The sequence below is a fragment of the Vulpes lagopus genome, chromosome 10 (genome assembly GCF_018345385.1).
Source record: "Vulpes lagopus strain Blue_001 chromosome 10, ASM1834538v1, whole genome shotgun sequence".
NCBI classification, from domain to species: Eukaryota; Metazoa; Chordata; class Mammalia; order Carnivora; family Canidae; genus Vulpes; species Vulpes lagopus.
The window spans coordinates 71,194,263-71,211,087 of record NC_054833.1 but is presented as its reverse complement, the minus strand read 5'-3'; the positions used below and the strand labels follow the sequence as shown (position 1 = coordinate 71,211,087).

Sequence of the window (16,825 nt, the reverse complement as noted above, 5' to 3'; positions counted from 1 at the left end):
GAATGATAAGTGCCTATTTCTAGGTGAAAGTAGCCAGTCTGAAAAGGCTACATACTGTATGACTTTATAGGACATTCTTGAAAGGCAAAACTATAAAGACAATAAATAGATTTGTCATTATTGAAGTTTAGGGAGGGGACAAAGTTGAATAGGTAAAGTACCCATGAGCATAATGGTGGTAAAAACTTTCTGTATGATGCTGTAATGTTGGGTATCTGACACTATGTCAAAACTCATGGAACTCTATAGCACAAAGAGTAAGCCTTAATGTATGCAAATTAAAAAATCATTTAGAATGCCAAGGGATCCTAAGATGGAATATAGAATATGAGAAAACAGTCTAACTCTGTTACAAATGTATGGAAAAAACCTCGCTGCTGGGACTAGGGGAAAAGGCTGACCAAATAACTTTAGAAATGAGTGGTGACTAGAAGACCAAAGGAAAAAGGATTGTGCATAAGCACTCTATTCTAATTGAAAAAGTTTCCCATGGGGGCATAGGTTCTGAAAACAGTATACATGTATACCAGAATTAAACAATTCAGTAAGTGGATAGTAGGAGCCTACAGGTAAGCAAGGGCAGAGGCAGAAATGATCCTTGTGGTTATGGACAAGAGACACAGTATGAACACTATGCTCTAGATGTTTACATATAGAAATATATATATAGATATGTATCTATATGGGGATTAGCTATATACATACACATTTTTTTGCTCAGTCAGCTGAAAGGGCCAAGAAACAAGGTCTCACACACACACACACACACACACACACACACACCCATTCGTAGTTTACTATTGTCCAATAAAAAGAACCAGGAATCCTTAGAAAAATGGCTGACTATAGAGGAAATAGGCAAGATGAGCCTGGAGCATCTTATGGTGCCAGAAAGTATGGAAGTGCCAAAAACAAAAAACACCTCACAATGATGGAACATATCAAAGGGAGACAAGAGCCAATGGAAGGTGTTCCTAATGGCCAAAGATGGCACAATGTGAGCAACAAAATAAATAAAGTAGCATTGGATTATAACCCAGAATGTAAGCATTTTTAAAAAATTCATTTATTTATTCATGAGAGACACACAGAGAGAGAGAAGTAGAGACACAGGCAGAGGGAGAAGCAGGCTCTATGCAGGATGCCCGACGTGGGACTTCATCCCAGGTCTCCAGGACCACGACCTGGGCCAAAGGTGGTGCTAAACCACCGAACAACCCGGGCTGCCCTATAATCCAGAATATAAAATAAATATCTGTTTATCTATATTGATATAAATAAATGATTGAACCAGTAAATAATTGTGGGAGACATAGACATATTTCTGATGCAGAACTCCAAATAATCTATGTAGATCCTCTGTCCTCAAGGAAGAAGAACACAACTCCCACTTCTTAAGTATAGACTGCTCATGACTTCTTCCCAGAGTACAGAGTGGAAAGGTAAAAAAAAAGAGTAACTTTACAGTGGAGAAACCTGGTGAACACTGTGTCTCCCACGTGATCAAGGTCAACATTGTAACAGTGATAAATCTTATTGATAGTATGTACTCTTGATACAATGTGATTGAGAGTAGCACTTTCCCTCTGTGGTCTTCTTTCCCATGTAACATGGAATCATAGTTTCATCATTAGAAAAACATTAGACAGATCTAAATGGAGGGATGTTGTACAAGTACTCTGAAAATTCTGAGAAATTATCACAGCCAAGAGGAGCCCAAGAAAACTTGCTGACTAAAACATAACGTGATATCCTAGATGGGATCCAGGAACAGAAAAAGAATATAAGGTAAAGACTAATGAAATCTGAATAAAGTATAGACTTTAGTTTAGAATTATGTCTCAGTATTTTAAGATTGGTTCACTGACTGACCAATGCACCATACTAAAGTAAGATGTAAATAATAGAGGAGACCAAGTATAAGATATATGGGAACTCTACTATCTTTAAATCTAAAATCTCCTAAAATAAAAAGTTGTTTAAAAATTCCTTTGCCAAGTTCCACCTCTGCCAATGAAATCAGTATTTCTGGGCTATAAGCCAGGCATCATTATTTGTTTCTAGAGATCCCAGATAATATCAATATACAGCAAAAGTTTAGGAACTTCTGGGATAGGAGAAATCTCTGAACCTGGAGGCTGTTATATTTTGGCATTAATTCACTCAGAATGTTCCGAACTAAATAAAAATGTTGAGTGTTGCTTCCATTTTATACCTATGTGAAGTTGAATTTTTAATAATGAGTGTGATAAAAATAAAGTCCTGGAACAAGTTGCCCATTTGAACACCACTTGATGGTACATAATTAGAGACTGAGCCACTAAATGACCAAGGTATCAAGCATACAATATCGTATCTTAAAATAAAATTTCTCTTGTAATTTTCCTGCAATTGAAATGAAAAATGATGTTCACATGTACACACTCTCCTCTCTCTGGTCCCTGGCCCCCTCACCAGAGTATGTCAATATGCTCTAGTGGACCCATGGTCCAATCCATCTTTTACTGTTTTTGATCTACTCTGTGGCCCCTGGAGGCTGTTTGTGGACTGCAACACCCAGGCCCGCTGAGCTCTGATTTCTAGTTGAGTTCAGGCAGGATGGAGGAGATAGATGCGGCCTTTTGAGCTCCACTCTCTCCATTCCTCATCATGGCGGGCAGTGGCTGCCTTCATCCCTGATCCAGGTCTTATTGTCTCCTGTCCTCGCTTGGCTCTTTCCTCACGCCTTCAGGCCCCAGAGAAGTAATGGCTTCCTGCTGTGGCTATTTCTGGGTTACTCATATCCCCTACTGGAGTTAAAAAAAAAATTGCCCACACCTCTGTAGTCACTTCACTGAAATATTTTTAATTTAACTCCTTTGAGAGTGCCTCATACAATCAGTGTGTAGTTGTCTACCATTTCTTCTTGGGAATGAAGACCGCCCCCCTTCCCCACTTTTTTTTAACTTGATATAATGTACTGCTTACTTCTTTGGCCTTAAAAATGTTCTATGTTTTGTAAAATGATGCTTCATAGTAGAGAGCATTATTTTCCCAAAATCCTTTCTTGGCAAAAGAAATGGTTGGCAAAGCTATGCTGGCTCACCACACATTTTTGAAATTTCATTTTTGAAATCCAGAGTCTGGGAACCATTGATCTAAATGAGTATTTGACTTTGAAACATTAAGGGAATTCAGCAGTAATTCTTCTTACCACAAGAATCTTACAAATCTGGGGAAAGCAGCCAATGTGGACACTGTCATGGCAGGCATTCAAGTTCCTGGGTTTAGTTGTTTATATAACAGGATCTCACTCCTGGTAAAGAGGGAAATAGTATTGGAGCAAATAGAAGGAACTATAAAAATGCAAATGGTTATTTTCTGCATCTTTCACTATTGTATTTCGCTGCAGATCTCATGGGGGAAGAAAGAGGGGAAGAGGTTAAGAGTGCGTCTGGAAGTGTAGGCAAAAAGTTTACAGGACTCTTCCATGTAGTTTGAGTGAGAGTGACTAAGAATTTTCGTGTTCTCAGATCCAGAAATGTTTGTATTTGCACTGATCCAAGTTCTTTTTATTATAAATAATTGCAGAAGTTCATTTATAGATGACTATAACTGTCCATCGCTGTGTTTCATAATGTCAAGTGTAGTCAATTTATAATTGAAACAAATTTCTGAAGTACCCTGTGCTTGGGCAGGGTAGAACATAGGGTATGATTTACCAGGTTCAGTCTCCTTGACTTTAAAATTCTTCTATGTTAGCAATATAATATTCTCCTTTGTTGTGTGGTATCACCTTTAATTTTGACTGCAAAGACATTAATGCATGATTGTTTTTTAGCTTTCATCCATTTAAAAATATATTCCTTGTTTTTTATATTCTCATTTTCTGTGTTTGGCTTGAGAAAAGACACAAAGCAATCTTTTAAAATTCATTCTTTCCTTTATACACTTTAAAAAAGGAATTCAGTAGGGTCAAATGGCTTAGTCACAGGGAGGAATTTTTTTTTTTACACTGTTATAATCCAAACAGAAGCTATTGTCCATATTTCATGAAAGATGAACTGATGAACTCAACAATTTTCTTTCTCTTTACATTTTTACTACTTAAACAAAATAATAGAAATGTTAAACCCTGACTTATTGCTTTCTTTATCTGATGGTGGAACCCACAGTTGAAAAACCTGGGAATGGTCAGTAGCCATGTTTCCCACCTTGTGGAGAGATGTAGTAAAAAGGAACAAACCCCACTCGTATTGAGAAGCAGAGATAAGAGATGGAGAAGGTTGGGGTACCTGAGTGGCTCAGTGGTTGAGTGTCTGCCTTTGACACAGGCCATGATCCCAGGGTGCTGGGATCGAGTCTTGCATCAGGCTCCCCTCAGGGAGCCTGCTTCTCCCTTTGCCTATGTCTCTGCCTCTCTCTCTGTATCTCCCAGGAATAAATAAATAAAATATTTTTTAAAAAAGAGATGGAGAAGGTTATTGGTGGTTTTAGGGTTCCTGAAGACCAGCTACATGTCTGCTCTTCCTGTTGTTTGGTTGCTCAAATCTTCCTGATTCCATGAAATAAAAATTTCCATTTTTGTCTAAGTTACTATATTGGGTCGGTCAGCCATACATAGCTTGAGCTAGCTTAAGTAAAAGGAAGGAATCAAGGAAAGATCGTGAAGCAACCAGGAGAGTTGACTAATACAGCTTCATGAAGGCAGGAGCAAGCTCTCTGGGAGAAACTCAGAGCCATGGGCCAAGAAGTAGGTACCATCAGGACTCACTTTTTCCTTATGTGACCACTGCCTCTTCTCTGCCTGGGCATCATGTCCTCCTGGAGGAATATTTTGATATATTACTTACTGTGTTTTCCCCGAGTACTTTTCATTTATTTATACTGTAACAACTCCATTCATGGGCATTTTTGTGTCCATTGCCACAGGAGACATGATAACAGACTGTGTTTTGAGTCCCAAATTTAGACTCAATTCAGGTTCTGAAGACTAATAGAGGTATCCTAAATTAGAGGGAAAGAAGAAAGTCAAAAGGGAAATAAAGAGAGCTACATTGGTGCACCATTGAAAAAGAAGCCCTGTACCCCATAGATGGACGATTCCATCGCTAAGCAACACACTGTGGACATCTATGTTTACTGGCATTTTAAACAATGTGTTTCATAATATCAATTACAGCCAATCTATAGTTGAAAACATTTTTTTTAAAGTACCTTATGAAGTTTATATCTGAGTACTGAACTTGATGCAGGAGCAGCAACAGACATTCCCAATGAGTTTGGGGGAAATCTAAGAGCATAGACAGAGTAGAAAGAGGCATTGCCTCTATCCTAGATAGAGCTAGGGATGGAGAGAAGACTCTAGGGGCTCAGCAACATAGGAAAGCATGGGGCAGCACATAAGAAGGTCTGTGTGGTGAAGGCAGTCAAAACTGAAGTAGCTTTGCGGAGTTCCAACTTGACTAACTGAGCAAAATTCTTGAGAATGGCACAGATGTGGTTGTGGATTGGAAAGCCTTGTCAAGGTGGCTATGGTCCAGGGCAGTGTTTGGAGAATACTCGGTTCACTTCAGGAAGGCACCAGGGGCAAGCAGGGAGAGTCATTGATCCTGAAGTGACCTTTGGCATGGACCCATGTAGCTCAACATCTGAAAAACAGACACGCTGAGGAGTCAGATGTGAAATTCAACAGATGACCAAGGATCAGAACTTTTGCTTATATTGGGTCCAACCTACCTTTCTGTCCCACTGCCTACTGCTTAGAAGTTAGAAGAAAAGTTAGGGAAACGAAAGAGGAACCTGATTTCATTGAGGATTAGTTTCTATCTGTGTGAAAGAAAATATCACTGAAGAAATTAAGTTGAATTGCATTAAAAAATTGTCACACTTTCTGAACACCTGCTTGTGTGGCCTGGAATTCAAATTCTGTCTTCTCCTGCAGGCTGTGTTCTTCCATGTGGCAGAGAACCAGGCTGCTGGCAGCTGCAGTTAACAATCACACATGTTCACCATCTGAGGGAAAAAAGCTCTTGACCTGTTTAATATCCCCTCCTTGGTCCTCCCATCCCAGCTTCCATTTGAAAAGCCTCAGAGATCAATCTTTGCTACACTTCTATTCATGTTCCCACCCCATTGACCAATTATAGAGCCAGAACTGTGAGATATTACCATAAAGCCGAGCTTGGACCATGTGCTATGTTGCCCCTGAAGTCAGGAGGCTGTAACAGATCCATGTGCTTAGAGTCAATGGACCAGTAGTTCCACTGCCAAAGGAAATCCTCTGACCAGAGGAAGAAGAAGGGGGGAGCTGGCTGGTAAAATAGTAAGTCTGTTTGTATTGGGTAGCTATCTAGTAGGACCACACTAATAATGGTATTCTAATGTCACACTGAAATGCTGAAGCTAAGTAAGATAATTAACAAGATACTGTGTCTTTTATGACCTTTTAGACCTTCAGGACTAGAAACTGGGCTCTGAAACAAAACAAAACAAAACAAAAAACAAAACAAAACAAAATGAAACAATGGCACCTGTGTGGCTCAGTGGTTGAGCGTCTGCCTTTGGCTCAGATCACGATCCTGGAGTCCTGGGATCGAGTCTTACATCAGGCTCCCTGGAGGGAGCCTGCTTCTCCCTCTGTCTATGTCTCTGTCTCTCTCTCCATGTCTCGCATGAATAAATAAATAAAATATTAGAAACAAAAAACAAACCACCAATGACAACAAAAACACTTAGCCTTTTCATTGTGAATGCGTAAACTCTGTAGCAGCTCAACTATGAGATTTGGCTAATAGGCCATGAATAGGCCTGATGCTTTTTGCTCTCAAATCTCATTATATGCCTGCAGAGAACAAAGTGCTTTGTTCTACGTGAAAATTAGTTTACAGTATGTGTATACTAATCATCAAGATTATCAGAAATACTGGCCACTCTCCTTTAAGGTCCATAGGGACTTAAATCTGAAATGCATTTCGATGAAAACTTCATTTGGCCTCATAATTCTGAAATGATTCTAGCCCACTATTTATTCATAGCAACCTTCTCAGGGAACAGGCTAGGAGTAATTTCTCTACATTTATTTTCTTTACTTTTTATTATATATTCTTTCAAGTACAAAGAAATGATAATTACTTTGGCTTAATCTGGAGAATTTTGTAATCTCTTTTACACCCTAGTACCCATTTCTGATAAAAAGGGAAGTGGATCATAAATACAAGGATAGAGCAAGAAGTACTGACAAAATATAGAAAAGAAATTCCTTGAAAGAAAATCCTATTTTAGTCCAAGTTCTGATACTAATTTTAACCTTCAAGTTAAAATCATGTTTATACTTGGTACTAAATTGTAAGCAAATAATCCAATTACCTTGCCTTTCAACTCTAAATAGTTTTTTTCATCCTAGATGATTTAGCTACTATGAATTTCATTGCTGTTCTGTAGCTTTTGAGGCAGGCAGGATAATACATTTCATCCACATGCACACCAGTAGCATCCCAAGGGCAAGAAACAGTTTTGGACAGATTAAGAGCCTAAATGAGTTACAAATTGGGGCACTGGCCAGTGAACAACAGCCAACAGTAATGGGGCTGCCCCAGGCCTTAAGGTGTATCTTAATGGCTCTAGTTCCCAGGAGTCATTTCCAAAGAACACATGATCTTACACAGATACTTTCAAATAGCTTTTTTAATTTTTTTCCCTGACTATAAAGTAACATATGATTATTCTAGATAATTTGGAAAGGCAAAAAGTATTAAACAAACTCATCTATTCTTCAATCCAAAGATCCCTACTGTTAACATTTCAATACAGTTCTCCTCATTTTTTTTCTGTCTGTATATTTAAAAATTCATTGAATTTATACTACATATATAATTCCTATGGAAAAAATTCTACAGAAATTCAGAATAAAAATCTTTTTGTATATAATTTTAAATAGTACTGTAGGTAAATAATCATAATTATTCATAAAATAAGACAGTCTTTGCTTTTTTTTAATAATACAGATGGAAAACTATACAATTTGCCTTTTCTATTTTAGTCTAATGCATATTAATTGAGCAATCCAAGATACTGTGATATACTTTTAGGGGATAGGAAACCAAACACTAATAACATATTTGCCCTCAGGATATTTGTGTAGATCTATGTCATAATAAAATGGACACAAAATAAATTTTTAAATGATCGTAGTCCATAGGTAGCATAGCTCCAATTGAGGAGCTTACAAAGAAGAGTCAGTTTAGTTGGATGTTGACAGATTAGCTAAGATGTTGACCAGCAGATAGAGGATGGTGATGGGTGATGGTTTAGGTAGAAGTGTTGTGGAATGGAGGAAGAACATTCAGGATGGAGGAAACCTGGGTGACTCAGCAGTTGAACGTCTGCCTTCAGGTCAGGTCATGATCCCTGTGTCCTGGGATTGATTCCTGCATCAGGCTCCTCGCAGGGAGCCTGCTTCTCCCTCTGCCTATGTCTCTGCCTCTCTCTCTGTGTCTCTCAGGAATAAATAAATAAAACCTTAAAAAAAAAAAAAGAACATTCAGGATGGAACAGCATAAACAGGGCAAGAAATGGTAAAAAAAAAAAAAAAGTTGTGTTTAGATAACCAAGTGTTGTCCTTCATGGTGGGAGAAAACATTGGACAATTAAATCTCAGTACATTGAGAATGAATTTGAATGCCAGAGTGAGTTTAAACTTTAATCCATAGGCAGTGGAGAACCACAGATTCTTCTGAGCAGCACATGAAATGATGAAGACTGTATATTAAGAGGATTATAAAAAACCTAAAATTCCTACAAGGAATGATATATGGCCAAATGTGTATGGGTAGGTGTTCATGTAATTGCTTTCTAGGTTTCCTTTTGAAAAATATAAATCATAGATATGTTTTTGTTTTTCTCTCTGCACCCCAAGAATACCTTTTTAGAACTTCTGGGAAGAGCATACAAATTTCCTGAAGTATTTTAATGCCTAAACTTCCTTATTAGTATTTTTTTTATCATTTACAATTTGACAACATAATGTTCATTTGTTCTGTATATATTTTTCCCTTTATCTTTCATAAAATGCTTTATGCACTCAAAAAGCATTTATGGGGCAACTTTATTAGTAGAATATTGTATTATATAATGAGTATTATAGAAACTATGTCTTCTGGATAATTTGGGTCTGGAGATAGCATTTTAGTAAGAGGAATTTTGAATATTTTTCACATAAGGATAAAATTACTAGCATTTATGATAGCCAAACTTCATAAGTTGATACCAATTATCCTTTTTATTAAATATTTGGAACCACAGGTTTTCTTTATTCTTCAGTTTCCTTCCTACATTTTTTTTTTTAAGAGAGGGAGAGAGAGAGAGAATGAGAGAGTGTGAGTAAGGGGAGGTTGGGAAGGGTAGAGGGAGAGGATCTCAAGCAGACTCCTCCCTGAGTGTGACGTGGATGCAGGGCTCAATCTCACCACACTGAGATGACCTGAGCCCAAATCAGGAGTCAGACACTTAAAGACAAAGCCACCCAGGCACCCCTCCTTTCTACATTTTTAAAGTGTTTTCCTTTCATTGCTTTTTACTATTTCATTTAACTTTGAATTGCTGAAACCTTTTGAAAAATGTATTTTAGGGGTAGTATTTGTGTTTAATGTAGAAAATTCAATTTAGGCTTCCATTAAATCCGCTTTTACATTTTCTGCTCTAGACTTACCATTGTTTAATATATTTCTGGTGTAGGTAGGGGTACTGGCTCCCATTTACCCAAATAAGTTGGCCTACTAATTATCTGCAAATGGCATGTCAAGAGACCCCCAAATTTAAACACCCTTGTGTAAAAGGTCTTTTCTTCTAAAGTTAACTTCAGTCTCAGAAACCATTATTTAATTAAGCAGTTATATTGTGCTTAATATATAATATATATATATAGTTGTTTAATATATATAAATATATAATATATATAGTTGTTTATATAACTAATGCAATGGTACAGTTAAATATTGATGATTGTATTGATGAATTATTTTTTACTATAGCACCTTTTAAGTTTGTGAATACAGCTCTCTTATTGGTAGATCCAAATGCCTTTGTATCCATTTCACGAAGCCTCATCACATATTCTGAGATTCCATATTTGCTACTTTCATTCTTTTCCCTTCCAAAGGCATGAAACTCAGAGCAATTGTAGCAACACAGAAATCACAAAATAAAAGCTAACTAAGACAAGTGGTGTTTTTTAGGACCATGATAACCAAATAGTCTCAAATTACTCTCATGAAATTTTAACACTTGGGTAATCTCCCATAGTTTTTAGATGATCAAAATAATGCCCTTTCACCTCTCACCATATTCTCTACCTCTTTGACATTACTAAGGGAGTGTGGAATATAAAGCTGGTCAACATCAAGACAACTTTGCTAAATACCCCTATGGCCATAGACACTAATGATTTCTGCAGAGTACTGGGGTCCCAGATTTAAAGTATTCATGTATAATTAATCTGAAAGTCACAGCAGAGCATATACCTTACAAGCTGTCAAGTTATTTGGCTGCTTAACTGAACTAATTAAATAAAGTTAAACCTGTGTATGTATGTCTAAATAACAATCTGTATCAATTAATTTTCCTGTTTCAGATTTACTGGTTCACCCCAACAGTCTTGGAAATAAGACCCACAGACACACACATTCTATTTACTTATTTATTTATTGCAATAGAAAACAGATGCGGGCAAAGTAAAGCAGTATTCACTTTTTGGAGGGAAAGGATTGTTCATGCCCTGTGAATGAATTAACTCTCTGTGGATGTAGTAGGTAATGTTTTTACTATGTAACTTTTCATTTTCAGCCCAAATCCTCTTCCTGGAAATACTCTGAAGTTGCAGCTCCAAATCATAGATTCTTTAGTATGGTGCAGGCCTAATTACCATCATTCTGATCTTTCCCACCCAGTGTCATCCTCCAATATTTCTGATAGCCAGTCCTTTATTCTCTATTTAAAAATATCTACTAGTGAAGAGTTCATTGTCTCGCCTGGTAGCCCATTGTACATCTAACGACTATGACAGCTGGAAAGGGATTCCTTTGATTTGGTTTAAATCTGGCTACCTGTGCTTTGCATTCACTGATTTTACTTTGGCTTACAGGGTCTATATAGAAAACCTACCACATCTTCATGATCATCTTTCCAGTGTTTGAAGTAAACTATCATTCTTGCCTTTCTCCAAAAGCTAATTACATCCAATTTTACTTGGCCTGCCTATTAAAACACAGAGTTCTGTTTCCTTCTTCAGAGGCTTTTACTCATTACATCTTTGATGGACCCTAGGATTTTTGTCTGTTTTATAGTACAAGCTGTGTAGTTTTGTTAGCCTATTTTCTGCATGTAGAATTCAGAGTCCAACAGCTTTCTTTGTTCCTTACTCTATCCCTTGAAATCCAAGGTGGCAGTATTTCCACTGGTATAAAATTTTTGAGAACCTTAAAGGTGTCCTGGGTATGTTAAAAGGAATTCACTCCAGAAGAAAAGAGGCTTATCCATAGATCTTCCCTAAATAATCCCATTTCTATTTGGGAGATCTGAGGCGAGCCGTCGTGTGACTGAATATTCTGATTTTTAAAAAATCTTTCTAGGGATCCCTGGGTGGCGCAGCGGTTTGGCGCCTGCCTTTGGCCCAGGGCGCAATCCTGGAGACCCGGGATCGAATCCCACGTTGGGCTCCCGGTGCATGGAGCCTGCTTCTCCCTCTGCCTATGTCTCTGCCTCTCTTTCTCTCTGTGTGACTATCATAAATAAATAAAAAAAAAATAAAAATCTTTCTAAAGTATTAGCAAAAGGTTGACTAGTCATATTCTTGGCTTTTTCTCTACAGCACGCTTTCCTGGTAGTAAATCTGTCAATCTTTGTACCCTTCAGAAATTGGATTGGATAAGAATTGGATAAGCCAAGAATTTCCCAATCATCAAGTCCTGGTTACTTTTTATTTGATAATTCTTTCTTCAATCTATTTTTTCTTCTTACATTTTATTGTAGGCAGCAGGGAGAAGCCAGAACACATTTTCAACACTTTGCTTGGAAATCTCCTCAGCTCTATGCCCAGTTTAACTATATACAAGTTATGCTTTCTATATAACTGCAGGACAGAGTTCTGTCAAGCTTTCCTCCACTTCATAACAAGCATCTCCCTTTCTCAAATTTCCAATAACATGCTCCTCACTTCCTCCTGAGTCCTCACTTAGCAGAGTTGTTAACAACCATATTTCTACTAGTAGTCTATTTAAGACAGGTTAGGCTCTTTCCATTATGCTTCTCAAAATTCTTCTAGTTTCTGCCTGCTGCCCAATTCTAACACCATTACCACATTCTTGGGTGTTTGTTATAGCAGCTCCCTGGTTTCAGTTACCAAAATCTTTTTGGGTCCAACCAGAGAAGCAGAACCAGTAGGGGATATAAAGTAAGATATTTATTGGAAGGGATATGTGATTGTAGGGACTGGCTAGACAAGTCTAAAATCCGTAAGACAGATGGTCAGGAAAGGCAAAGCTGGAGCACTTGGTCATGGGCTGAGGCTTCTGTCCATCAGTGGAATTACTTCTTCTTCAGGGAAGACCCAGATCTACTTTTACAGCCTTCACCTGCCTGAACCAGGCCCTCCCTGATTATTTAGGATAATTTTTCTTACTTAACGTCAAGTGACTATGAACTTTAGTCAAATCTAGAAAATATCTTCATAGCAACACTTAAATTTGTGTTTGATTGTGTAACTAGGAACTGTAGCTAAGTCAAGTTGACAACATCAAAAAGACCATCATGGTACCCTATATTATACTTCTATTCACCACAACCTCCTCCATTTGGATGTTCAGGCTTTGAAGGGATTTATCCTCAGAGACATCTTAAGAATTACGATAAAATATTTCTATCTTGTTGCCTTGTACACAATAGTTCTTCAATTAGTTGTTACCGCTTAACGAGCTGCAAATTATTTCTCCATGGGGACTTAAAAGTTTGAAGTATATTAGATACAGATTCTTTTTGTTGGAAGCAACATTGCCAGTAAATAGTCTGTTGCCTTGCTGAGGACCAGCAGCATTGACATTACCTGGGAGCTTATTAGCCATGCAGACTCCAGGGCCCCACCCCAGCACTCCTGAATCAGAATTTATGTTTTAAATAACCCTCATTTGATTCAGTTGCACATTAAAGTTTGCCTACTTTCTTAACTGTTTTAACTGTTATTCCTGGCTCTACATTTATCTCTTTCCACACCCAGTGTGCTTTCCTTCCTACAAATTTGAAAATAATTCTTGAGTCTAAAAGTTTTCAACATTTCTTCATTCATAGAAGTTAAAGTCCAAATGGCCTTCAAAATCCACATGACCTTCACAGTTCTTCCTATTACCATGTACTTTTCTAGGTACACCTTACTGAACATACCCAGGGCTACACTACTGGCACTCTCCTAAGCTACTATGCCTTCTTTCCTCTGTGTTCCTTCCATTCTCTGTTCCCCTGCATGGATTGCCCTACAACAACCTGGTTGAACTATGGGAATCCTAACTTGCCTCCTCCAGGGTAAAAAGAACCCATGTTGTTTATCTTGGTAATTGTGCCTGATACATAATAGATATTGATTATTTATTAAGAGAAATATAAATGATCAGAGTATAACTCCCCAAAATAGTTTCCAGGGATGCTGTGAAAGCTAATTTATATTAATAATAACCAAACATAATAGAGTTCTAGGTGACAAGTCCTATTATGAAGGCATAGTTATTATCTCATTACATTGCATGACATTTCAGAGGGGCAACTATTATCCACTCCATTTTACAAAAAAGGAAACGGAGATAGAAAAAGGATAGAGAACATAGTCTCACAATTAATGTGCATTTTAAAAAAAAACCAAGGCAATCAGATTTCAGAGTTTATGTGCTTGTTATATGGCTTTACATACATATAAAAACATTTTTCACAGTCTTTTATAAGTGTAAATTCTAAAGATTTGTGTGGCAATTAGACACGTAATCAATAGTGACAATTATCAATTCATTTTTTGAAGACTATGGAAAACTTTTAGAACACCATAGGAAAAGGTGAAGTGCTGTTTTAATGAAAACTACATTCAGTTAACAAAAAACTTTTTTAAATATCTATTGCAGTGGATATGTATGCTTTTTTGCCCACTTTCTCTAGTTTATTTTTGGATACCACTTTCCCCCACTCTAAGTTATTTGGTTAAGGTGAGATCAACTCTTTTCCCATTCCCTATTTTCCAGGAGTGCACAGGTGGTTCACACCAGAATGGTCATCATATTCCAACTCACCAGCTGCCATGACTGGTTCAGGGATGAGCCTATGACTCAGGTAAGCCCAAGAATGAGAATCCATTGGGTAGTTATTAATATATTGGTTGATTGTCTAAAATCGTAAGAGTGGAAAAGTGAGAAGGAAAGTCAAAGAGGGAAGAGGTGAACCAGGAGAGACTGAAGTCATTGAAATCATTGCAGGAGTTTCAAGAAGTGATGTATGTGTATCATGAAATTACCAGCTGAATAGTATTTATGTTTTTGAAAATATTTGTCAAGCAAATACTTGGACAAAATATTTTACTCACCAAGTAGCTATAACTTCAGTCATCATTGATTGTTCTCAGCAGGACCTGTACCTGTGTAAATAGGCATATTATTGATTTTTAAAAAAGGTAGAAAAAGGTAGATATCTCATTATTTTCTTTTTCAAATCAAAGTTTTTCTTTTAAGGACTTTTCCTTCACTCAAGGCAATACTGAATGAGTCAGCATGTTAATCTGTTTTGCTCTAGTAAATCTAGTAATATCTTCTTATTATATTGATGTTTTCCAATGCAGTAATAATTGCCTAGCTGATTGGTAGTGATTTATTTATACCCATCTATTCATAACAGCTGTTTATCAGGCTTCAGACATGCAGCAGACATTGTGCAGAGGGAATGAGATTCAAAGTTGTTTCCTAACCTACAATAAAAGCTCCATAGGAGCCCCTGACTCAGAGCCTGGTGCTTAGCAGACATTCAATGTTGGATCACATTATCAGAAATCCATACCAACGGATATGGGGTGTATTTCTGTATTAATTTAGCAATGGTAGCTGCTGAGGAGCCTTGCTTGGCCTTCAAGTATCACCTGTGACTCAAACATGAATTTCAGGCTCCGGCCTCCGCACTTTTTTCCTCATTGCAGTTATTCCTCATAATGCTCAGGTTTAATGATACCTTTGTTTAGTATCTTACAATCAAATGATAAATTCTACTTAGCATCAATATGATTTTGCATATGGTGCGGAAATGACACCCTGATACCACAATAGACAGTAGACAATGATTGTGGTCCCAATTGGTTTACTAGCTTTAGTGGGTTGAATCGTGGCTTCCCCCAAAAAACATGTCCACACTCTAAACCCCAGAGCCTACGAATGTGACCTTATTTGGAAAAAGGGTCTTTGAGATGTAATTAAGTAAGGATCTTGAGCTGAGATCACCCTGGATTATTTGGATGGTCCCTGAATCTGATGACAAGAATCCTTGTAGGAGGCAGAAGACATAGAGGAGAGGGCTATAGAAGATGGAGGCAGAGACTGGAGCAAAGCTGTCACAAGCCAAAGAAATCCTGGAGCCACCAGAAGATGGACTAGGCAAAGGAGGGTTCCCTTCTAGGTCTTTGGGAAGGAGTGCAAGCCTGATGACGCTTGATTTTGGACTTCTGACCTTCAGAACAGGGATAGAATAGATTTCTTTTGTTTTAAGCATAAAGTCTGGTCATTTGTTAACGTAGCCTTAGGAAACTAATTAGCTGGTTCACACAGATTATCTAACTAAGGGTTCTGTTGTGTTGTTTATAATAATTTGGGAAAGTCAGTATCTCTACTCCAATTCTTGTCTCTGTCCAATGGAGACATTTGTCTGTCTTTTTGAGGTTTGATGAAACCCAAAGTTTAGTGCTTCTAACCACAGGTGCCCCAGAAAGCCCATTTAATGCACAAATATGAAATTTCTGAGTGAAGTGGCCTCAACAAGTGGTCTGGAGATCTCAATGCTTCACTTCATGTAAGTGCCACTGGTTCTGAGCCGATATTCCTATGGATGCAAAGTTCTATTTACAAAGCTCTACAAGTTGACAAAGTGGCTGGGTCAGAGAGCCAAGACATATATTGCTTCTGGCCCTACCCAACTCTGGGCTACTTTCTTTACCTCCGGTGCATCTTCCTATGAGGGTTTTAGGCAAGTTCCCTTTTTGGAGAGAGACCTTTGAAAAATTAACCATTTCCTTCCCATATCCAATCCAGAGTATGTCCACTCCCCTTTATTCTTTCTTTTCCCGGTTGGTTTCCTGGGTGTCACCCATCATAATTGTAATTTTGTGAACACCTGCTTGTCCGTCATAACTCCAAGTTCAAGGAACGTGAGAATCATACCTAACATATTGTTTGGCACATAGTAGGTCCTCAATAATAGTGTTATTATTAATAATGATAAATAGTGAATGAACATTTTGGGGGGGGGTAAGAAAATGTCTCTTAGAGGGTGTCATCTGTTCAAGAACAGATTTCTTTGGTTGGTTTTTGTTTGTTTGTTTGTTTGCTACATCAAACGCCATAGACTTTCAGGCCTGAAGGAGAAGTAAGTGGTCATTTAGTCCAGCCCCGCAGAGGTGCACGAGGGCCCTCTTCAGCCCTCCCGACAAACGCGGCCAACAGCATGCCTGGCTGAGACATCCTTGGTGACAGGGAACTCACTCCCTCTGGCCTTTGCCAGTCTGCTTTCCTTCCCCACGCCTCCCCGATATCGCACTCTTCATCACAGCGCTTTGCACGCG

The 16,825-nt window shown here is 38.0% G+C and overlaps 1 protein-coding gene across 2 annotated transcripts in view; it reads left to right on the top strand.

Moving 5' to 3' along the window:
* LEPR (leptin receptor) overlaps nt 1–16,825 on the top strand; it is a 132,448-nt gene that overhangs the window by 30,689 nt on the left and 84,934 nt on the right. For both annotated transcript variants that reach the window (XM_041770513.1, XM_041770511.1), the window contains exon 2: nt 14,253–14,340. The gene's annotated coding sequence lies outside the window, so the exon portion shown is untranslated. The remainder of the gene's footprint in view (nt 1–14,252; nt 14,341–16,825) is intronic.